General features: G+C 38.9%; 1 pseudogene; it reads right to left on the reverse strand.

The window, feature by feature from the left end:
- Positions 1 to 2829: 2829 nt before the first annotated feature.
- LOC122240521 lies at positions 2830 to 23414 on the reverse strand (annotated as a pseudogene).
- Positions 23415 to 24499: the final 1085 nt, after the last annotated feature.

Below are 24499 nucleotides of genomic sequence, written 5' to 3' on the forward strand. Positions count from 1 at the left end.
ATCTTATTTTGTGACATTTTGATCTGAGATATATATAAGTATGTGTAGCAGGAAATTTTCCTGAGCACACAGCAGATAGTGTTTTCTGTTTAGTACCTAACACACAGGAAGATTTGAACATTTTTAAAAGGTATCTTTCATTCTTGAAGTTTCTGGTTAATATGATAAGTAACTATCTGTGGTTTTTACAGGTATGTTAGTAATCTTATACCAGAAAGTATGACTTCATATTGTCGTTTAATTACTTAGTCATGTCAAGAAATCGTACTTCTCCTTATACATGTACCTGTTTCGGTATTACTGAAGAACTTTTGAGAAGCACGTTTGTGGATAATGAAAAACAGAAAATTTCTATTTGAGATTAGAATTTATTGTAAGGTCTTTTAAAAATAGATTTGGGTTCTGGGATTGGCTGGTTCAGTCATTAGAGCATGCAGCTCTTGATCTTGGGGTTGTAAGCTTGAGCCCCACATTGGGTGTAGCGATTACTTTAAAAATCCTTAAAAAAAACACATAACAAAACAGATATGGGTTCTGCTTGATCTCTTCTTTTTAGGTTTAGTTCTATTTCATGAACAGGTAGTGGAGTCTGGTACAGATGCTACGTGAGACTTACAGTAGCTCAGCGACCACAAAAATTATTTTCCTTTGTAATATGTCTTGGTGTAATAGGAAAAGTGGGGCTCTGACCAACGGGAGTGATAGAAAAAGGTGGGACATTTAAACCTTTGGAATTATATACATGGCTAAAATTTTCTGGGCCTGGACCTATGACCTGAGGTTGGGGTGAGAAAAGGTGCATAAGTTGATTCATGCTGTTTTTATTGGCTTAAAAAGGAAATAAATAGTGTTAAAAAGTATTTTAGAAAGCATGACTCAACTGTGATAATTTGCAGTTAGCTGACCTTGAATTAGCATCATATCAATCTCACAATTACCCTTTCCTGCAACAAAATGCCACATAAATGTTCACTTTTGAGAGCACCCCTGTTTTATATGATTTGGTTTCAAAATGTAAAAAAAAAAAAAATTGTAATAGCATTCAACAGGCACAAAAAGGGGTGCCTGGGTGGCTCAGTTGGTTAAGCGTGTGACTTCAGTTCAAGTCATAATCTCGTGGTCCTTGAGTTCCAGCCCCTTGTTGGGCTCTGCTGACAGCTCAGAGCCTGGAGCCTGCTTTGGATTCTGTGTCTCCCTCTCTCTCTGCCCCTCCTCTGCTCATGTTCTGTCTTTCTCTCAAAAATAAACATTTAAAAAAATTTTAAAAAGGCACAAAAAGAGTAAAGATTAATACTGTTTTTTTTTAAGTTTATTTATTTTGAGAGAAAGAGAACACTTGCGAGTGGGAGAGGAGCAGAGAGAGAGAGAGAGAGGGAGAGAGAGAGAATCCCAAGCAGGCTCCATCCTCAGTGCAAAGCCCCATATGGGGCTCAGTCTCACAACTATGAGATCATGACCTAAACCAAAATCAAGAATCGGATGCTCAACTGACTGAGCCACTCAGGCACCCCTAAGATTAATACTGTTTTAAATGTTTTCTCACAGGTTATGCCCAGCAGTTTAAAGTTAGGCAGTTCTGCTTAAGTCTGAAGCATTTCTCTATCTATAGCATGGAACATATTCAAATTACAGCAGAGATCTGGCTGGGGTTAAAATATAAGCTCTTTAAAGGTCATAGAAAAATCACAGCAGAAAGGAGCCTGAGGAATTCTGATCACTATAATCGCTAAAAAATATTATTCCTACTTATATTTTCTTTTCTCTCTTGAAGACAGGTGGCATAGGTTTCTTCTGGAACATTCGTCGTGGCACAGGATGCAAACGGAGTGGATGGGAGCAAGAGCTGACAATTGTATGTCCCTTCAGGGATTTAGCGATGGCCTTCCAAATACTTCCAGATGAAGTATTTCCATAATGTTCCTATTTCCTACTACTTGAGAAAAGATAAAGAATCACTTCTCAAAGCTAGTTTCAAGCCTTTGTTGTCTTTGTATAGTAACCAATAAATCAATCTGCTTCATAATTTCACCCTCTCTCCTGACTTCATAGTTGCCAATATTCGTGAAACCCACACCATAAATCAAGAATCCTCCCACGCTGCCCATCCTTATCTGCAAGAAAATCACTCCCCTTTCATTCCAAATGAATTCCTTCCAGGAAGTTTCTTCTGCATTAGATGGGATAGGAAAAAGATGCTTTTACTACCCGAGTTCATCATATCCCTAAAATATATTAATATGTGAAACTAATAATGCTCATCCTCCTCACAAGAAAAGAAAGCCCATTAAATTTGATTGAAAGTATAAATTTATGTGAGCCAAGTGCCTTGAGACCTAGTCTATGTCCTTTTATTGAAGTGTCGCTGATGCTTTTTGAGCTGGTGGTCATCTTAACATTCAAACAATTTTTAGAAGAAATTAGTTTCTTCAAAGCTGTTGGTTACAGGACGATATTAGACCAAAAAATAAAACAAAACCAGACAAACAAAAAAAGAAACCTGTTACTAAGTGTGACTTTCCTCTCTACCCTGGACCTCAGAGAAGGATACACACAACTGTTCTTTCTTTTAAACTGCTTTTTTGGTCAGTGGTATAACCTGTAGGACTCATAGTTGCCGTAACTATATGCACCTGGTCTCATACCCATATGGCTGGATACTATTTTGAGATATTTATGGGTTGTTGTTTTGTTTTGTTTTGTTTACCATCATTTTCCCCTTTCCGTTCTACCATTTAAGCTGGTAGTAAGCTCTGTGCCTGGGGGAAGTCAGGGAGGAATGCAGAGTCAGTCTGGAACATGTTTTGGGTTTTGTTTCCAAAAGTTGAAAACCTAGAGACAGGATAAAGTTTGAGAAAATAAGCTCGGAGAACAAGAAGAGAAAGAGCTAGGATCCTCCTTGTTAATGAGGGCCCCAACCCAGGCAAGAGAGTCCAGGCTGTCGGCCCTACTTTCGAGAGGAGCTGGGCATTGCTCCCTGGCCTCAAAGAGCTGCTCTCCTGATGCACTACAGGCCTGGGGTTCCTGGCTTCCTCCAAGGTTCCTCTGCTTCATTTGAGGCAGTGCAGTATCTGAATGCCTCAGAGAACCACTGTGGGCTTGGTCAACAACGATGGCTAGAGTGACCAGAACAGACTGGAGATTATTATTTCCTGGGCATCATGTAAGATGATCATATTTTAGAAATCCTGGAAGAGGGAAGGAGCCCAATAATGATGGAGAAGTAGTTTGCCACCATTATAGTGGGTTAAGGACTCAGAAGTTTGTTCATTCATTTAAAAATTTATTTAACAAATTTTACTAAAAGCACTCGATGAGTCAGGCACTGTTCTGATGGCTTAGACACATTCACGAACTAAAGGAAGATCCTTGCCCTTATGGAGATAAAACTATTTTTTGAAGTTCTATTTCTCTGACGAGGCCTGTTCTTCACTCACTTCCTCCTTCTGACCCAGGGCCCTATGCCACCCCCAGCTTTGGGGCAGAGACAGGGAATGACTTCAAGGTGATTGTCCAGGAGCACGCAGGTTGGGATGGGGCTGGTGGGGAGAAACACTATGGAATATATGACAAGGGAAGTCCACCCCTGGGGGAAGACTGCTGTGAGAGGCATACAGATAAAGAAAGGGGTCCTGGGCCATAGAATTTACACAGCTCTTCCCCTTTCGATCTGCAATTTTGTCTTCCTTCACAATTGTTGCACTGAATTTTTTCCCTCAAGTAACTCTTTCCCCAACACTCTCCCTTTCTGCTCCGAGTTTTGTGATAGCTGGTGCAGTCCACACCAGTATTTTGTTGCACAGGCTCTCTGCCAGGATCACACTTCAGGAGCTGCTTGTCTGTTTGTTACTGTGATGAAAACAGCAGACTTGTCTCCTAGAAACAAAAGAATCTTGGAGACACCAGTTGTGATTGTATTTTGCAAAGCTTAGTTCAAAAGGATAATGTCTTCAGACAAGATAATTTCAGAATTTGCCTACTTCTCAAGTCACCTTAGTGTTTTCCTGGTCTCTCTGACATAGTGCACAAGTGAACCAATCAACTTATCATTCTCTTGCCATCAAGGCTAACTGAATTCGTGTCTCCATTGGAGAAGAAGTAAAACAATAAGCAATCAGTCTACATTTTGGAGAGCATTCTCACTGTGATTCAATTTACTTTTGTCTTTTTTTTTTTTCAGTGTCTCCAATAAAGGCTTTATGTGCTCCTGTTTTAAGCGTTGAATATATGGTCAATTATCTAATGAGAAGCAAATCCACAAATATCCTCTAACTCTAATATTCTTACTCTTCTATCACATTATTATGGGAAAAAAATACCTTTCATTTACTTGCCCCACACAGAAAAGTCGAATATTACTCCTTCATCCTCACAATAGCAACAAAATGTGGGTGTGAGCTGTGGTACAGGAGCACTGGAGTAGGAGTCATAAGACTAATAGGTCTTATTAGTTTTCTCAAACTATTAGTTTTTCCCCACTATCTGTACTCCTTAGATAACACACCTAACACTCTCAGCCTCAGTCCTCATTTTACAGACAAATGGGCTATATTAGGCTATCTCTAAAATCCCATCCAGCTCTAAAATTCTGAGATGGCTGTCTATCTTTATTATTTATGCTGCCACACTAGAAAGGAGGTTTAAAAGGATGTTCATCTATCTCCTCCTCTATTTGGTTTGCTTAAGTAGTAGAAACTGTTTTAAATAACACCTACATGGCTGACAAGGTTTAAAAAATGAAGATTTGCTAGGTCACCTGGCTGGCTTAGTCAGTAGTGCTTGTGACTCTTGATCCTGGGGTTGTGAGTTAGAGCCCCATGTTGGGGATAGAGTTCACTTGAAAAAAATGAAGATTTGGAAAGTGACAGTTAACGAATGAAACATAGATCCTGTTTCCAGAAATATTCAATCGGGACCCAAGCAGCTATGTTCAAATTCGAGCAGTTTTGGTCCTTACTGATCTTATTAATAGTTGCCCATAGGTAGAGACCAAACTGGAAGTCTCAGCAACAGAGAAAGCAAATGAGAACAATTCCTCTATATGCTTATAGCTATTTTCCTTGAAAGCAGAGAAAATCTTACACACCTGTGCCTCTCTTTCCATTATGCATCTAACATACCTCTTCTTCAAGCATGGAGTTCAAGGAAGATTTACGGGAGCAGGAATCAAGAACACTTTTGTTGATGTCAGACTGTGACCAAATACATAGCACGTATCATCAATTGAGACACTTTCCCTTTGGACTGCCAATATTATTCACACTACACACTTGAGAATGGCCCCTGTTTGTAGGTGACCATAAGCCCTGGTTTAGCTGTGTTTTGTCTCAGCCTAATTATTTTTTTAAATATTTATTTATTTATTTAGGGAGAGAGAGAAAAAAGAAGCATAGCAGGGAGGGGCAGAGAGAGAGGAAAAGAGAGAGAATCACTATCAGGCTCTGAGCTGTCAGTGCACAGCCCAGCGCGGAGCTTGATCCCATGAACCATGAGATCGTGACCAGAGCCGAAATCAAGAGTCTTATGCTTAACTGACTTAGCCACCCAGGCACCCCTCAGCCTAATTCTTTTTTTTTTTTTAATTTATTTTCAAGTTAGTTAACATGCAGTGTAGTCTTGGCTTTCAGGAGTAGAACCCAGTGATTCAACTCTTACATATGACACCCAGTGCTCATCCCGAAAAGTGCCCTCCTTAATGTCCGTTACCCATTTAACCCACCGCCTCGCCCAGCAACCCTCAGTTTGTTCTCCGTATTTAAGAGTCTCTTATGGTTTGCCTCCCTCTCTGTTTTTATCTTATTTTTTCTTCCCTTCCCCTATGTTCATCTGTTGAGTTTCTCAAATTCCACATATGAATGAAATCGTATGATATGTCTTTCTCTGACTTATTTCACTTAGCTTAATACCTTTCAGTTCCATCCACATTGTTGCAAATTCAGCCTAATTCTTTTTTTTTTTAAGTTTATTTATTTATTTATTTTGAGAGAGAGAGAGAGAGAGCACACAAGCAGGGGAGGTGCAGAGACAGAGAGGAGAGAGAATCCCAAGCAAGCTCCATGCTGTCAGTGTAGAGCCCCATGAAGGCCTCAAACCCACAAACTGTGAGATCATCATCTGAGCTGAAATCGATAAGCTGCCATGCTAGATTAATATTAATTATATTAATGATATTATATGTAATTATATAATTATATTAATATATAACATATAAATTTATATAACATAATCACATATGATTATATTATGTTATATTATATTAATTATATTATATATTATTTAGCAATATTAATTAATATTAATTCTTAATATGACCTTTTTACTCTCAAAAGGGTCCAGTTTTGACAACAAATTATATAGTCATTCTATCTAAAATTTCTACAGTGGAAAACCAGTATATCAAAACCTTTTTCTGAATTAAGAGGGTTTTTTTTTTAAGTGTATTTATTTTTGAGAGAGAGAGAGAGAGAGAGTATGCATAAGGAAGGGGCAGAGAGGGAGAGAGAGGGAATCCCAAGCAGATCACCAGTGCAGAGCTTAATGTGGGGCTCAAACTCATGAACTGTGAAGTTATGACCTGAGCCAAAGTTGGATGCTTAACCAACTGAGCCACCCAGGTGCTCCCTGAGTTAAGAGTTTTTAATATGTTTTGTGGAGGGTTCTTAGCTATGAATTGGTTCTCCTTAGTAATATGAGTTTTTAAATAGTCAAAGTGGTAGGTTGAATGGGCAAAGAGACCTGGGACACTGAAATTAGTAAGACAATACTAAAATAGCAACATGTATAAAAACAATGAAATGTTTATATATTTTGGTCCTGATCATATGAAATGTGGGAAAGACAGGCACAAGGATGCATGCCAAGTTATTATGGGAAAACTAAATATCCAAAGATAGAGAACTGATTAAATATATTTTGGTACAACCTGTACTAGTGTATATTGTAGCCATTAAAATTGTGGCTACGAAACATTTAGTAAAATCAGAAACATATTTCATATTGAGGTGGAATAGACTTCTCTAAAAAAAAAAAAACAAGTGGGAGTATACATGAAGAGATTAAGAATTTCTGTTTGTAAAAAAAAAATGCTAAAAATGAAAATATTTATAAGATATACAAGAAACAAATAACTTAAACATACCTCAGTGGCACCTGGGTGGCTCATTTGATTAAGCATCTGACTCTTGGTTTGGGCTCAGGTCACCATCTCATGGTTCGGTGAGTTGGAGCTGGCATCATTGGCCTCTGCACTGACATTGCAGAGCCTGCTTGGGATTCTCCTTTTCTCTCTCTGCTCCTACCCCACTCATACTCTCTCTGTCTCTCTCAAAATAAATAAATAAACTTAAAAAAATACCTCAAATATATACAGAGTGCTTAATAATTAATGAGAAGAAGTCTGATATTCCAATAGGTAAATGAATAGACAAATCACATTAGCACACACACACACACGTATATACAAAGCCCAATGGCCAATAAGACATTTTAGAAAATGCTCAGGCTCATGAGTAAATAAAGAACTATAGTTTAAAGCCATGTTTTCCTCATAGAAAATGATTTGGTGTTTGAAGTGACTGGCTTATAATGCAGCAGGAATTGATCTTATAAAACTAAAGATATTAAAAGATCTAATGCATATATCTATACGAATGGGTCAATGATACTACTCAAACGAGGGGTTGGGCAGGCTTGGAAACACAGAAAAGATCCATAAAGAGAAACTTGGTGATACTCGCCAAGCTATTGTCCAAGGAAGAGAGGGAGTTGTAACCTTCTGACTTGGAAAACATCTGTGGTGATAACCGGCAAGTTGATCCCTAATGCAGAGTTAGAGACAAGGGGCAGGAATAATAATAATAATAATTAAAAATAATAATAGTAATACCAATAATATCAACAAACATTATTAAATGCTCTGTGCATTTTGGTAAGTGCTTTACGTGAATTATTTAATTCTTTCCAAAACTCTTAAGAGAAAATTTACTATTTTTGTCTAGTTCACAGATGAGGAAACATCAGTACCTGAATCCAGATCTTTCTGACAACAATGAACATCTTTGTAGATGTTCTGTACAGACTTTTAAGTAGCTTTTCATTCAAGAGATATTTACTGGACTTATATTAGGTTCTGAAAATTTAACTGATAGGAAGACTGGTCTATTGTCCTTACAGAGCTTATAGTTTAGCAGTACCTTATGGTCTGACGATGCTGCTGACAAGCTCAGGCTTGCTGTGAGATGAACACGTTAGCTCTCTTAGCCTGATGCCATTTGTGCTAATTATATTGGATTGACATTTATTCCTAACTCCTTCTATATGTCTTTCTGTGCAGCAGGGGCTGGAAAGCTAAAAGCTGTATCTCCCAGAATCTCTTGCAGCTAGGGTTCTAAAGGAAAGTTGGGTTCCTCTAATTAGACATACTCATGAGAGATATGGAGGCAAACGTCAGATGGAGGCCATCAGTCTTCCTTCCTTCCTGCATCCTCCCTGCCTTCATCCCTCTCTTTCTTTCTTTCTTTCTTTCTTTCTTTCTCTTCCTTTCCTTTCCTTTCTTTTTCTTTCCTTTCTTTCTTTTCTTTCTTTCTTTCAGTGAGAATATTTAAGTTCTACTCTTTTAGCAAATTTCAACTATACAATACAGTGTTATCTATTACCATGTTATACATTAGTTCCTTAGAACTTATTCGTCTTTTAACTGAAAGTGTGTACTCTTTTACCAAACTCTCCTTATTTTCCCCACTTCTGAGCCCTGGCAACCACTTTCTACTCTGTTTCTATGAGTTTGAATTTTGGGGGGGTGATTCCATATATAAGTGATACCATTTGGTATTTGTGTTTCTCCGTCTGGCTTATTGCATTTAGCATAATGCCCTCCAGGTTCATCCATGTTGTGGAATGTGACAGGATTTCATTCTCCTTTTAAGGCTGAGTAACATTCCTTTTGTGTGTTTCTGTAGGTATATATATATATATATATATATATACACACATATATGTATATATATAGTCACATCTTCTTTATCCCTTCATCTGTTTCCATACCTTGGCTATTGTGAATAATGCTATGAACATGTGACTACAGGTATGTCTTTGAGACAATGATTTCTCTTTGGATATATACCCAGAAGTGAGATTGCTGGATCATATGGTAGTTTTATTTTTAATTTCTTGAAATAAACTCCATAATGTTTTCCATAGTGACTGTATGAGTTTATATTCCCACTGATAATGCACAAAGTTTCCCTTTGCTTCACTTCCTCATTAACACTTGTTCATTTGTCTTTTTGATGATAGCAAGTTTAGTAGGTGTGAGGTGATATCTCACTGTAGTTTTTACATCATTTGCATTATCCTGATGATTAGTGATGTTGAGCACCTTTTCATGTATCTGTTGGACATTTCTAGGTAGGTCTTTTTTGGAAAAAGGTCCATTTAAGTCCTTTGCCCATTTTTAAAATTGCATTATTGTGTTTTTGCTATTGAGTTGTATGAGTTCCTTGAGTAATTTAGATATTAATCCCTTACCAGATATGTGCCTTCCAAATACTTTCTTCTTTTCCATAGGTTGTCTTTTCATTCTGTTGATGGTTTGCTTTGCTGTCAGCTTTTTAGTTTGACGTGGTAGCAACTGTTAATTTTTTGCTTTTGTTACCTTTGCTTTTGATTCGAATCTAGAAAGCATTGTCAGGATTGATATCAAGGACCTTACTCCCTATTTTCTTCTTGGAGTTGTATGGTTTCAGGTCTCACATTGAAGTCTTTAATCCATCTTGAGTTGGTTTTTGTGTATGGTGTGAGATCGTGATCCAGTTTTGCACTCTTACATGTGGCTGTCCAGTTTTCCCAACACCCTTTATTGAAGAGACTCTCCTTTCCCCACTGTCTGTTCCTTGAAAGCCATCCCTCTGATGCTGTTTCTCCTGGCAAGCAAGTCATGGAAAGGTACCAAGAGGTGAAAAGATATATATAAGGGACCAGAGTCACTGTTTCATGTCTTGTGTCCATCTTCACGGGTTTTGAGAGGCAGTTATGGAGGTAGGAGAAGCAGCTGATCCTCCTTATTACGAACACAATCATCCCAGTAGCAGCCTCTTGACTCCTTTGTCTTTGCCTCTTCCAGTGGTCATGATTCCTGATTCAATCCTTTGCTTCTTCAATACCTGGAATTGTTTGTTCCCTGCACTAAATCGTCATTGATATTCCAATTTGCATTTCATCACATTTAATTCATTTCACTTTCCTGGTTCTGATTCCATGCTCCCCAAGCAGCCATCCTATTGTGGCTTGAGATGCTGTTTTGTATAATGGCTCAGAGTATAAACTCTGGAATCAGATTTGGAATTAAATACTCTATGATGATGAGCACTAACCTTTAAGAGTCTCTATGTCCTTACTATAAAATATGAACAGTTATGCTAATGTACCTCACAGGATTATCATGAAGATTAAATACCATCTTGTATAACAAGTGCCTTGAACACAGTAAAAGTTGATAAATGGCAGTGGTATTATTCTTGTTATTCTTGTTGTTATTACTGCTGTGTGTCCGACTTTCACAGATTTTCTTTAGACGCTCAAGTGAAGGGCAAATTCTCATGACCTAATCAAAGCTCTGTTCTTAGACATCACTGTTACTACATATCTGTAAGATGATATCTTTTTAAGTCATTAAAAATCATCTTTTATAACAAATTTTCACAACATTCATAATGGGCCACATTCACATGTATGACAAACACATAAAGTGAGGATATAATGCATGTTTTTATCTCTTATTCCAGAAAGCATATTAGAATTCACGAGAATGACATTATTATGGCTATACAGTTGTATATATTTATGTGCTTTGTAATTTGTGCTATAATTTGTTAAATAAAAGTAAATGAGGAGCCCGCAGGTAGCTCAGTTGGTTAAGTATCCAACTCCTGATTTTGGCTCAGGTCATGATCTCACCATTCGTGAGTTTGAGCCCAGTGTCCTGCTCCATGCTGAGAATTCAGAGCCTGCTTGGGATTCTCTCTCTCTCTCCTCTCTCTCTCTCTCTGTCCCTCCCTTTCTCGCATGCTCTCTCTCTCTCTCTCTCTCTCTGCCTCTCAAGAAAGAAAAAAAAAGCAAATGATTCATATAATTCATCCATTGTCATTTCCCAGTGCTCAGATGATGATGATGTTTCCTCACCCTCCCTGGAGGCTACTCTTTCTCTTGTTGTGGCTGCAGTTCTCTGCCTGGACTCCTCTCTGAGGCTGTGGTCTGAAAATTCCTTTAGGTAGAAAGAAGCTGAGGTGGTCTTAGAGCTCACCTCATTGTTTTTTCCTCATTCGGTGATCAAACCACCTGGAAGGTCTCTTGCCTGAGGCTTAAAACAGTTGTTTCACATATTTTTGTTTACTTTTCCATTTGCTTACAGTGAAAAGACAATTCTGGTACCAGTTACTCCATCTTGGTGGAAGTAGAAGTGCCTCAACAAACATTTTTGATTGAAGGGATTATAAAATGTGAGGGGAACCATGAGTTAGAACATGATCTCTGTTTTGCTGCTAGATTTCTTTTATGGTCCTTCATGTATTAAGATGGTCCTTTGGAGCTAAAATTTCAAGATTATAGCTTTTGTCCCTTTGACCTTGTCCCTACAGTTCCTGGATCCCAAATCATAGCCAGGATGGTACTAAGTTGCTTAGGGTGAAAACACGTAAATTGTTTTATGTGGGGTTTTAGGACATACATATATGTGTAGTTTACTCAATTACAACCAAACCATCAAATTCTGCTTGATTTAGAATTTGTTCTTGGCTTCCTAAATGTCTAGTGTCTTATTCTAATATAATCTTCCACCGTCAATCAGCAATTCTGGACACCAATGAAACAAGATTCTTCCCATCTAGTTTCTCTCATTCTTAGCCTTGAGCACCGGGTCAGTGGTTTCCAAATCATTTTGGCCATGCACCCCAAAGAAAGTTTGAGCATCCAATATCTCAGTGTGTGTGTGTGTAACATGTACTATGGAAATAATATATTATGTACATCGTAAAACATCCACAAATTGAACTGAAACATGAAAATAAAAAGACTGTTTTTCATCTTGTATCCCATTGTATGAATTTGCATCCTCCACTGGGGTACACATACTACATTTTAAGATGAATGCCTTGAAGTTCAGAGCAAAGTTCAAAGGAGCCAACCTCCTGCAGTGATAAATCTATGCCGGCTCCTCCCATAGGAATATTTTAGAACTAGTTTTTAATGGCTTTTTAGTTTCTTTTTTTTTTTTTTTTTAATTTTTTTTCAACGTTTTTTATTTATTTTTGGGACAGAGAGAGACAGAGCATGAACGGGGGAGGGGCAGAGAGAGAGGGAGACACAGAATCAGAAACAGGCTCTAGGCTCCGAGCCATCAGCCCAGAGCCTGACGCGGGGCTCGAACTCACGGACCGCGAGATCATGACCTGGCTGAAGTCAGACGCTTAACCGACTGCGCCACCCAGGCGCCCCTGGCTTTTTAGTTTCTTAATGTGCATGAGTAGTCCTTCTTATGTCAAGCCAGAACTAACTTAATCCTTGATTTTTCTTGTTCCTTTCTGACTTGTTATACTTCTTTTCCTTTGTTCACTCTCTGTATTTGCAGTTTGGCTTTCTCTCAAGCAATCTATTTCCTATCATATTTTAACATTGAAACCACATGCCTTTATATTGACTTTACAAAATATTGTTTCTAGTTGACAGGATATACATGCAAACAAGGAGGGAGGGAATGATTTCCTTTAGATTCCGCTGAGATTCTGCCCAGGATGGAAAGGACCTGGAAGCCATTCAGAGACTAGATAAATTGCCAGTTGAATGAAAAATTATAAAGTAAATTGGGATTCCCCACAAGTAAAAATATGTAAAAAGAGAACATGACTAGAAATAAAACCTGTACTACTTTTCACTAGAAAATAACTATTCATCTAATACATAATAAGAGTTATGATTTCAGCCATTTGACCATCATATCCTGGATCAATGTCAAAAGTCCATAGGTCAGCCAGTAAAAAGCGGTATATTGTTAAAAAAAAAAGCTTATGGGTCATATTTGAGGCATTTAAAGATACATTCAGTTTTCTTTCAGAAGACAACCATTGTTACTAGTTCTTTTGCATATTTTCAAATATATCAAATTAACACTAATAATACTATACTGTATAGACTGTCCTATATCTTTCTTGTTTTGATTTAAAATTATATCTTGGCAAAAATTTTTAAAAAAAATTTTAATGTTTATTTCTTATTTAGAGAAAGAGAGAGAGAGAGAGAGAGAGAGTGGGGGAGGGTAGAGAGAGAAGGAGACACAGAATCCAAAGCAGTCTCCAGGCTCTGAGCTGTCAGCACAGAGCCTGATGCAAGGCTCGAACCTGCAAACCCTGAGATAATGACCTGAGCTGAAGTTGAGCGCTTAACCAACTGAGCCACCCAGGTGCCCCTATCTTGGCAAAGTTTCTAGTCAATACAGGAAGAGGACTCTCATTCTTTTTTATAGTTTCATGAAAAACTGTAACTTAATTTATTTAGTCAATTATTTATTTAACTAGTATTGATGATCAATAGCACTCATCTTTAGTTATTACAAATACTGCTGCATGAATAATCTTACATATGCCATTTTACATATATACTAATGTATCTGTAGTATGAATTCCTAGAAATTCAATTGCTTGTCAAAGAGTATGTGATTTTTAACTTTTATAGTCATTGGCAATTATTGCCAGCAATAAATGAGAGTGAGTAAAGTGTTCTTTACAATGCTAACTATAGTGCTTTATAATTACTAAGCACTCACATGTTAATTTGGTGATCCAATTAATTGTAAAATCAAAGCAGCATACATGACAGAAATTGGAAATACATTACCTTTAAGATTCAAACATTATGATTATTCTCAATGATGAATTCAAAATCAACTCACGTTAGACAAATGAGTTTCGAGTTTATTGCTTCCTTGTCCTAGGCTGGGAACAGAGTGATAATTCAGAGGTAAGTTTTCCATCTAAACTCTACCCTAAGCCTATAAACTTGCATCATTTAGCTGCCATGGATGGCTCTGACTTAAAAAAACTTTCACCTTAAGAAAGAAGGATAATGTCATACTTATAAACCAAAAAGCAAGAATAAATCATTTTCATAGGACTGTTTACATGAGGAACAAAGCTTGCTTTGTTCTTCCACGTGTGTTTCTTTGGATGAAAAGATATTCCCATCAATGCCCCAGTTGAAGTCAACTTGCTGAGCAGAGGATGCTGTTGAGCATCGTCTCCAGTTGAAAGCATTCAGGATATACATGAAATCCTATTGGCAGGAAAGATAGTGTCAAGATGCCCATAACTCTGAAGTGAACACAAAGACTAAGGAGTCAACGGCAGATGCTACTGTTGGGCAGGAAGGTTGATGCTCTGGCACTTGGGTTTTCAGATTTACATGCCAATTTGCACTATCTCTATCTTTACCTCAAATGGTGCAGATTATAATAAGTGCCACTGCCTTTATGGTTACACATCAGCTATTAGAACTGCAAAAGCTCTGGGACACCTGGGTGGCTCAGCTGGTTAAGCGGCCAGCTTTGGCTCAGGTCATGATCTCATGGTTTGTGAGTTCTAGCCCCATGTTGGGCTTTGTGCTGATAGTTCAGAGCCTGGAGGTTGCCTTGGATTCTGTCTCTCTCTCTCTACCCCTCCCCTACTCACGCTCTGTCTCTCTTTCTCAGAAATAAATAGACATTAAAGAAATTTAAAAAGAACTGCAAAAGTTCTGCAGAAGACCAAGTCTTCTGCTCTAAAGGACACACACAGAACCTTGCCATGCTCTGTGAGCTGAACACCGACGTGGCTGTATTTGCTGATATATAAATTCAACGTAAAGGGAGAGCAGAGGGCAGACAGGCTGTTCTGAGATAATGACTCAGTCTGGCCCAGCGTTGCCACTCTGTGATTCTGTGATGCTGACCCATTCTAAACAGGCCTAAACTCAGTTCTACTCTCGTTTTTTCACAGATGGCTTAAGCCTCGAATCAGCCTAGACCACAATACTTAGCTAAGGCCACTGCACATTGACCTGTTATCCATGATCTTAGTCCTAAGTGCCTTAATTCTTCACTTTGACCAGGGTTTGACTTTTGCAGGGGGCCTCAGGCGCGGAGCAGCTCAAGAGTTGTACCTTAATCTCTGTTTTGCTGTTACAAATTATGGTAACTATGTGCTTCCTTTCTCTGAGAGCTGGTGTGTGCTGACCCCCATAGCCTTTTCCTTCTCCAGCAACTTTACTGGCCTTCTGGGGTCCTGATTAGAGTCCCTCTGAGTGACGGGAGCCACAGAGTGCAGTAAAAATACAGGCTTTGGAGTAAGATGAATAGTCTTGAATCACCACTTGGTTCTGTCACTTTAAGTCCTTCAGCCATTTTGTTTCAGCTTTCTCATCTGTAACATGACCATAGTGTCAACGTCATGAGGTTTTATTGACCATAGTGTCAACATCATGAGGTTTTATTGACAAGAGTGGAAGAATAACGTGCATAATATTTTTGGTATGGCTGACACATTCTATGCATTTTGTTCTATCCTGAAGGCACCTTTAACCAGAGTCTTTCTCCCTCCAATCCATGAGGACTGTGGCAGTCTTGATGACTTGTATATTAAAGAGATGAGGGGGAAACATTCCTTTTTCTTCTCTTCCAATATGATAGGTATGTGGATTCTTCCTCTTCACGATCCTGAGTAAAAGACAGAAGTGTTCTTAGGCTTGCTGTTGCACTATGGCCCAGCTAACCTTCTCCTAAGTTGAGAGGGAGGGTCTCCTATGGGAGATCCCAGCCTGACCTCTTCTTTTAGTCCTAGAAATGGCCTTTAATGGGAGTCGTGCTGGCTGTGAAAATTCAGGCTTTCAGCATAGAGCTCACATAACCACAACCCTTACATAATCCTTATAATTATCTTTGGATTTAATAATAGTGTAAGAGAAAACCACATTAGAAATTACTCTTTCATGGTGAATATCCTCACGTTGAGAAGGCCCATAAATGTTAATGTACAGACCAATAAAACTACAGATAAGGAAGTGAGACTCTTTTGTGCAAAAGTTCATAAGGAAAAGTAACAGGTGCAACTGTTGACACCAAGCACTCTAAAGGGGAGTTTTCTTGCTCTGTGCCCAAGAAACATTCAAAATTGTTAGTTACTATTCTTTGCAAAAACCTTTCAAATCTGAAGACCATTACTAAGTTTGTCTTCTGGTACTTCTTACCAAGTTAAATGATTCAAATTTTTTAAAAAAGCTTTTAGATAGTCTGTTTTTCAATTGCTTGATTCTACTTGGAATTATTCTTAAAAATCTCCTCATTTTTAAGCAGGATAACCTAGTGATCACAGTTTTCCAGTGAGGTTTAAACCGTTGCTGATTATAGTTGAAGTTGTCCAATGCTTCATCACCTGGAAGACTAGAAAACCATGTTTCTAATAAACTAAAAATAATCTTCCTTTTCAACTTAGATTCAGGAATCCCCCTATCCAAAAGCAGTCCAGCTGCTTTGAGAGTTGTTGGAAGGCTATAAATAGTTCTTATGCACGTGCCTGCCGGGATTTGGAGTTTGGGTAAAGAGGGAAATGTCAATCAATGGCAAACCTAAAAGGCTGGCAATAAACAAGGATAGTTAGCTCCTTTTCTCTTATAATTCTAAGAAGGGATCTCTTCTAAGAAAAGATATACAGAACCATATGAAACAACAAAATCACAGGTCAATTTAGACCTGGAAGAAACTTGGTGATCTTCTGGTTTAAACGCTTTACTCAACAGGTGATGATCTAAGACCATGATGCTAGAAATTGGCAGGTACAACAACTCTTTGACACAAGTTTAATTTTAATACAAATTTTATGGATGATGAAATTGAGGTAACTCAGTAAGCGTAGAGCTGGAATTTGGACCTAAGTTTCGTGGACTTTGGGGCCTAAGTTTTACCTCTGTGCTACCTCACACACATACATCTATGAGATGTTTTCTTGTATTGATTCAGTGGTGTTTGTACATGAGTGACTGCATTTGCCCCATTGTGTTTTGCTTACAGTCCCTAAAGGAGTTATGTGGTTTTAGTGTGAGAAAGAGACATTCTCTTATGTTTAAGAGACTTGGACTAACATTTGTACTTTTCCCCTCTAGAAGATTTACAACCTCCAGTGTATCCCAAGAGATAAAACTGGCAGAGGAAAAGGGGCCAGGGGTCAGGGAAGAACACAGAAAGGCCAAGCTGAGGATCTTACACACACACAAAAAACCCGTTACTTGTTTACAAGTAAAACTTATTTACAAAAAAACCCTTATACTTAAAAATGTAAGTGTTAAATCTTCACCACTTCACCCATCCAATAATTAATGTTTACTGAGCACCTATTCTGTGCCAAGCCTTGCATGAGATGCTACATATCTATGGCTGAGTAAGGCACCACTCCTGACGTCAATCAATGTACTGCCCAGCAGGGGAGACAGACAATTAAGCAGATGTTTGCAATATAATGGGCAGGCGATAGGACCATAAAACTTTAATACAACAATTTGAGCAAGCAACTCAGCTTGGGGTATCTGCGATATCACCATAAAAATTCCTTTTGAGTTGCAGGATCCTTTTGAAGAACGTGGGGAAGTTTGCCAGATGAAGAAATAGGGGAGAAGATATTTCAGGTGAATCGTACTGCATGAGTAAAGATATGGAGTTACGAAAGCACATGCACGGAGAGTCTGGAGAACTATGCAAAGTTAACTTGGCTTTCACTGGGTGGTGGCTATTACAGTTGACCTCGAACAATGCAGGGGTTGGGGGCTGAAGGGGGTTGGGGGTGGTCAGGTGGTGGTGGTGGTGGTTAGGAGGGAGTAGTGTCCCCTCTGCAGCTGAAAATCTGCATCTAACTTTTGACTCTTAAAAACTTCACTACTAATAGCCTACCATTGACCAGAAGCCTTACCGATAACATAAACAGTTGATTAACACATATTTTTCATGTTGTATGTGTTATATACTGTGTTCTTACAATAAAGCTAGGCACAAGAAGATGTTAGGAAAATCAATAGGAAGAGAAAATACACTTATAGTACTGTACTGTACATATCAGGAAAAGTCCACACTGAGAGTGCACCTACACAGTTCAAATTCATGTTCAGCTGTATTATGTTAGCTAGTTATAATGAAAGTGTCGATGGTTATTTTAACAAGTTAGTTCCATCTATGCTAATACTAGGCTGGAATGCAGGTTAGGCAAGGCTGGGTCTAAGAAAGTTTCTGTATATGATAGAGATGATTAAAGATAAGATAAAAAACAACTTCATATCAGAAAGATGGACAATACAACCCAAGCTTATCATTTCCAGAGTTTAAGAAAGTCTTGAAAAACAAAGAGATATGGCCAAGTGGACTGGTTCAGCCTGAGATGGCAGTGGTAAGTGCTTTCTTGAAGGCCAGATGAAACCTGGAGACTGGGCGAAACCACATAAAACAACCAGAATGAATAAACAGAAGAATCTGTGCAATCCCCTTGGATTTCCTTTCAAAGAACATGTCTAAGAGAAAAGAATATGGCTTTTGGAGTCTCAAAGCCTGAGGTTTGAAATCTGGCTCCACCATTTATTAGCTCCAAAAGCAACTACCTCCTGTGGAAAATGGAGACACAGAGTGGGGACTTGCAGAGATGCTGCAGTGAAAGGCCTAGCACAGTGCCTGGCACCCAGTGTGAACCTCCAACTTGAGCATTCCCATTGCTGTGATCTCAGGGGTCTTGCTTGGACATGTAATTAAAGTTCCTGCCTTCTCAGGGGTTGCCTGGATGGCTCAGTGAGCTAAGTGTTGACTTCAGCTCAGGTCATGACTCATGGTTTGTGAGTTCAGGCCCCGCATGGGGCTCTCTGCTGTCTGCACAAAGACTGCTTTGGATCCTCTGTCCCCACCCCCCTCTTTTTCTGCCCCTCCCCCCTTCCTTCTCTCTCCCCCTGGCAAGCTTATACACTCTCTGTCTCTCTCAAAAAATAAACATTAAAAAAAGTTGCTGCCTTCTTCAAAACAACTCTAGAGGTGAGTCCTTTGAAATAAGGTATGTTCTATGAACCATCTATGTGGAGAGTTGTGGGTGGTGGTATATCTATGGATAGGTGAGCAACTGTGAATAAACTTGGGAAGAACACATCTGTTGAAAATCAGTGTTCAGTGTGGATCAATGCTTTGATCTAAGGCCTCTACAGATATTTGCTTGTACTTTACTTCTGTGGGTGATGTTCGAGCCACCTGGAACCATCCCTGTCAGTCCAAATTCTTCTTTCCTAGGACTTCTTGGAGTAGGCTTTCCCTACTATAATTTTGTAGCACTCTAGGTCGTGGGGAAAATAAATGGCTTTGTAGCTTTCTCAGGCCAGCCCATATAGGTACATTCTGCGATTTTAGCTATGGTGTCCGGTTCTTCAGGTAGAAACTGAAACCAGTGCTGGTTCGTTTTAAAGGTATAAGAGAGAGTTTTTTCACTGAAATAGTTTTGGAATAAAGAAAAAAAATCCGCTTTATACAGTGGGTGAATGATAGTACAGAGACTGCCAATTCTCCATGAAGCCACAAATCCTACAAAACCTATGTTCCACAAGGTCAGGGTCATCTTTGTTGTTCATCATATCCCTAGCGCTGAGCACTGTGTCTGACACATAGCAGGCAACAAGCAAGTATCTGTGAAATGAATGAAGAAAGAAAGGAATAGTATTGAAAGGCATGCGCAAAGATAGCAGAGCCTTAACATGATCCAAGGGCAAGCTGATAAGTATTTTAGGGATACACTGGCTTCTTTATGTTGACACTGAGGTAACAACTGTCATACTTTCCCACTAAATATTCCTTAGGGCCATTTTCAGAGAGAAACATTCACTGGAGGCATCCTTAAGCAGATTAAGTTCTTAGGAATTCCAGATGGGTAGGTTGATAAGAGTTCACATCTGAATGGACATTGTTATACAAAAAGTTTGGAAGAACCCAAATGATTGTGCAGTTTTATACTCCTCCTATAACCCAGGAGCCTTCAGATGATTCCTGTACTCTTTTCCATTTTCAGCCAAAATAGATTCCTTCTGCCTCTCTCAAACTTTCCCATTATTGCATAATCTAGGAGGGCCCACAGAGCTTCCCTTGTTGTTAAGCAGAACTGACAGAAGACTGATATTTTCTATTTAAGGCAGAGCTTGGAAGTTACCAGCTGATTCTCAAACAGCACCGAGAGACGAATGCGGGTATCATGCACAAGATGTTCTGTCCCTTTGACTTTTACTTTCTTGCCTCTAAATAGCAGCCCTTAAACAGCAGCCTAGTGATAACTGACGTGGGATCATTGGCATTGGTATTCATTCTTTAGAAGGCAAGATTTAGGCTTTTATATATTTTGTTTTCATTACATTTAAGAAAGAATGCCTCACATTCACATAAACAAAACTGGAAATTCCATTTTGGAGTTTCACATTCAAAATGTTACAGTACCTTTGTTCCTTTAAGAGGTCTCTGATGAAAACAAAAACAAAAATAAAACAAACAAAAACCACCTCAAAAAGAAAAAAAACACATCTCACAAGTTGAAGAGGTTCTGGACGGCATGCAATTTTGATAACATGCCATTTTATAGAGTGAGTGATATCTGTTTTCAATGATATCTTGTAAGGCTTAAATTGTAGTGTAGGGCTAACCTGTAGCCTTAAGAAATAACAGCTTTGTTTTAACACTATAGGTTAAGAGATAACAGCCTTATCCTATCAATCAAGGGATGGATTAGTGTTTGATTGGATTGGAGCAAGGGTCTGTTTGAACTGTTTCCACCTGGGAACTATTCCTTTGTTCTGTTCCCAGGTGATAATAAGACGTGGTTGGCTATAAATACTCTGTACCCTGGCTGTTCAAGACCGCACTGTGGTCAAGAGCGTCGGTCCCGATCTATCGGTTTGCCTTACCTCTCATTGCAGTAAACTTTGTTGTGACTGTCACTGGTGCCCGAAGCATTCTGTTTCAGGAGTCGTGTGGATGCAACAATCTGACTGGCATTTTTTCTCAATTAACCTAAATTATTTCTAATATTTTTCATAATTATTTAAAACATGTCCATGTCATCATATTTAAATCCTCTGAAGGGCAAAGGGACTAGACCTTTATACAAGCACACCTCAGAGATATTGCAGGTTCGCTTCCAGACGACCACAGTAAAGTGACTATTGCAACAGAGTAAGTCAAATGAATTTTTTTGTTTCCCAGTGCACACACAAGTTAGATTTGCACTATACGGTAGTGTATTAAGTGTGCAATAGCATTATGTCTAAAACGAACAACGTACACACCTTAATTTAAAAATACTTAATTGTTAAAAAATGATAACGATCATCTGAGCTTTCAGAGAGTAGTAGTCTTTTTGCTGGTATAGGGTCTTGCCTGGATGTTCATGGTTGCTGACTGATCAAGGTGGTGGTTACTAAAGGCTGGGTGACTTTAGCAATTTCTTAAAAGGAGACAATGAAGTTTTCCCCATCAATTAACAAATTTCTTTCACATATTATTTCTCTGTAGCATGTGATGCTGTTTGATAGTATTTTACCCACAGTAGAATGTCTTTCAGAATTGGAGTCAATCCTCTCAAATCCTGCCACTGCTTATCAGCTAAATTGATGGAATATTCTAAATCCTTTGTTGTCATTTCCACAATCTTCATTGCGTCTTCACCAGGAGTAGATGCCATCAAGAAGCCACTTTCTTTGCCCATCCATAAGAAGCAATCCTCTTCCATTAAACTTTTATCAGGAGATTGCAGCAATTCAGTGCCATCCACAGGCTCCACTTCTAATTCTAGTTCCCTGGCTATTCTCAGTTCATCCTCGGTTATTGCAGCTACTGAAGTCCTGAACCCATCAAAGTCATCTATAAGGGTTGGAATTAACTTCTTCCAAACTCTTGTTCATGTTATTTTGACCTCGTCTCATAGATCAAAAATGTTCTTAATGGCATCTAGAATGGTGAATCCTTTCCAGAAGGTTTTCAGTTTACTTTGCCCAGATCCCTCACAGGAATCACTATCTGTAGCAGCTATAGCCTTATGCAATGTAATTTTTAAATAATAAGACTTGAAAGTCAAAATCAGCCCTTGAACGATGGGCTGCAGAATGAATGTTGTATTAGCAGGCATGAAAACAACATTAATCTTGTATGTCTCCATCAGATCTGCTGGGTGATCGGGTACATTATCAGTGAGCAGTAATATTTTGAAAGGAATCTTTTTATCTGAGCATATCTCAACAGTGAGCTTAAAAAATTCAGTGAACTGTGTTGCAAACAAATGTGCTGTCATCCAGGCTTTGTTTTCCATTGATAAAGCACAGGCAAACTAGGTATAGTATAATTCTTTTTCTTAGTGCTTATTTTTAGAGAGAAAGAGAGAGAGAGAGAGAGAGAGCGAGCGAGCACGCGAGCATGCGTGAGTTGGGGAGGGGCAGAGAGAGACAGAGAGTCCCAAGCAGGCTTTGTACCGTCAATGCAGAGTCTGACATGGGGCTGGCACTCACAAACCATCAGATCATGACCTGAGGCTGAACCAAGAGTCAGGTGTTCAACCGACTGACCCACCCAGGTGCCCAGATTTAGTATAATTCTTAAGGGTCCTAGGATTTTGGAAATGGTCAATGAGAATTAGCTTCAACGTAAGTCACCAGCTGCATTAGTCCCTAACAAAAGAGTTTTTTGAAGCTAGGCATTGGCTTCTCCTCTGTAGCTATGAAAGTCCTGGATGACATCTTGTTCTAATATAAAGCTGCTTCATCTACATTGGAAATCTGTTGTTTAGTGTAACTACCTTCATTAATGATCTTAGCCAGATTTTCTGGATAATTCGCTGCAGCTTCTCCATAAGCACCTGCTGCTTCACCTTGCACTTTTATGTTATGGAGATGGCTTCTTTCCTTAAATCTCATGAACCAGCCTCTGCTACCTTCCAACTTTTCTTCTCCTCACCTTTCTTAGATTCTGTAGACTTGAAGAGAGTCAGGGCCTGGCTCTGGATTAGGCTTTGGCTTAAGGGAATGTTGAATGTTGTGGCGGTTTGATCTTCTATCCAAACCACTGAAACTTTCTCCGTATCAGCAATAAGTCTGTTTTGCTTTTTTATCAAGAACTTTTCCTTTGCATTCACAACTTGGCTAATTGTTTGGTGCAAGAGGCCTGGCTTTTGGCATCTCTTGGCTTTCAACATGTCTTCCTCACCGAGCTTAATCATTTATAGCTTTGGATTGAAAGTGAGAGATGTGCAACTCTTCCCTTCACTTGAACACTTAGAGGCCACGGTAGGGTTATTAATTGGCCTAGTTTCAATCTGTGTCTCAGGGAATAGAGAGGCCTGGAGGAGAGACATGGGGGAATGGCCGGTTGGTGGAGCAGTCAGAACACACACATTTATCAATTAAGTTTGCTGTCTTATGTGGGTATGATTCACAATGCCCTAAAACAATTACAATAGTAACATCAAAGATCACTGATCACAGGTGACCATAACAAAGATCACTGATCACAGGTGACAAAAACTTTGAAATATTGTGAGAATTATCAAAATATGGCACACAGGCATGAGGTGAACAGAATGCCGTTGAAAAAATGGCATTGATCGACGTGCTTGATGCAGGGTTGCCAAAACCTTCAATATGTAAAAAAACACACTATCTGGAAAGCGCGATAAAGCCAAGTGCAATAAAAGGAGGTATGCCAGTAATCTCAATTTAACCAGTCTGTGGATATGGGCTTTTTCCGGGAAGGGGGTGTTATCTTGGGTTTATGGCTATCTTTAGCCAAAAGCAAGTCCCAGAGAGGGACTCAGCTCAGAGACAGCGTTTACTAACACTCCCAAAAGCTGGGGGTGTGTGCTCAAAACCTGGGGTCAGGGATCCTGGTGGGACACAACAGCCTCTAAGGAGAGATGGGGATGGGACAAATGTGTGTGACTCTGCTCAGAGTTCTGGTACGTTTTTAAAAATTTTTTTAATGTTTTTTTTTTTTAATGATTTTTGAGAGAGAGAGAGAGAGAGAGAGAAGAAGCGAGCGTGAGTGGGGGAGGGGCAGAGAGACGGAGCTGCAGAATCTGAAGCAGCTGTCAGCACAGAGGCTTTCATTTTTTAATCATGGAAGCTTATCTTTAATTTTTAAATTAGTTTTAAACTTTTAAATCATGACATATATCATACTAGAGAACTCACAATATATGTATACCAAATACCCCATTTCCAATACCTTGGAATCGCCCACATAAATCTCCTTACTTGTATCCTTCTCTCCAGAGGTAACTGCTGACCTAAGTCTGGTGTTAATCATTTACTAGCTACTCTTTTTAGCTTTTTTTTTTTTTAATTTAAAATTTTTTTAAAAATAAGGACACCAGTCAGATTGGGTTAGGGGACACAATTCAACCTACAATATGATTTTTTTTCTCATAAACATCTTTATTTC

This window comes from Panthera tigris, chromosome B4 (assembly GCF_018350195.1).
Source record: "Panthera tigris isolate Pti1 chromosome B4, P.tigris_Pti1_mat1.1, whole genome shotgun sequence".
In the NCBI taxonomy this organism is placed as follows: domain Eukaryota; kingdom Metazoa; phylum Chordata; class Mammalia; order Carnivora; family Felidae; genus Panthera; species Panthera tigris.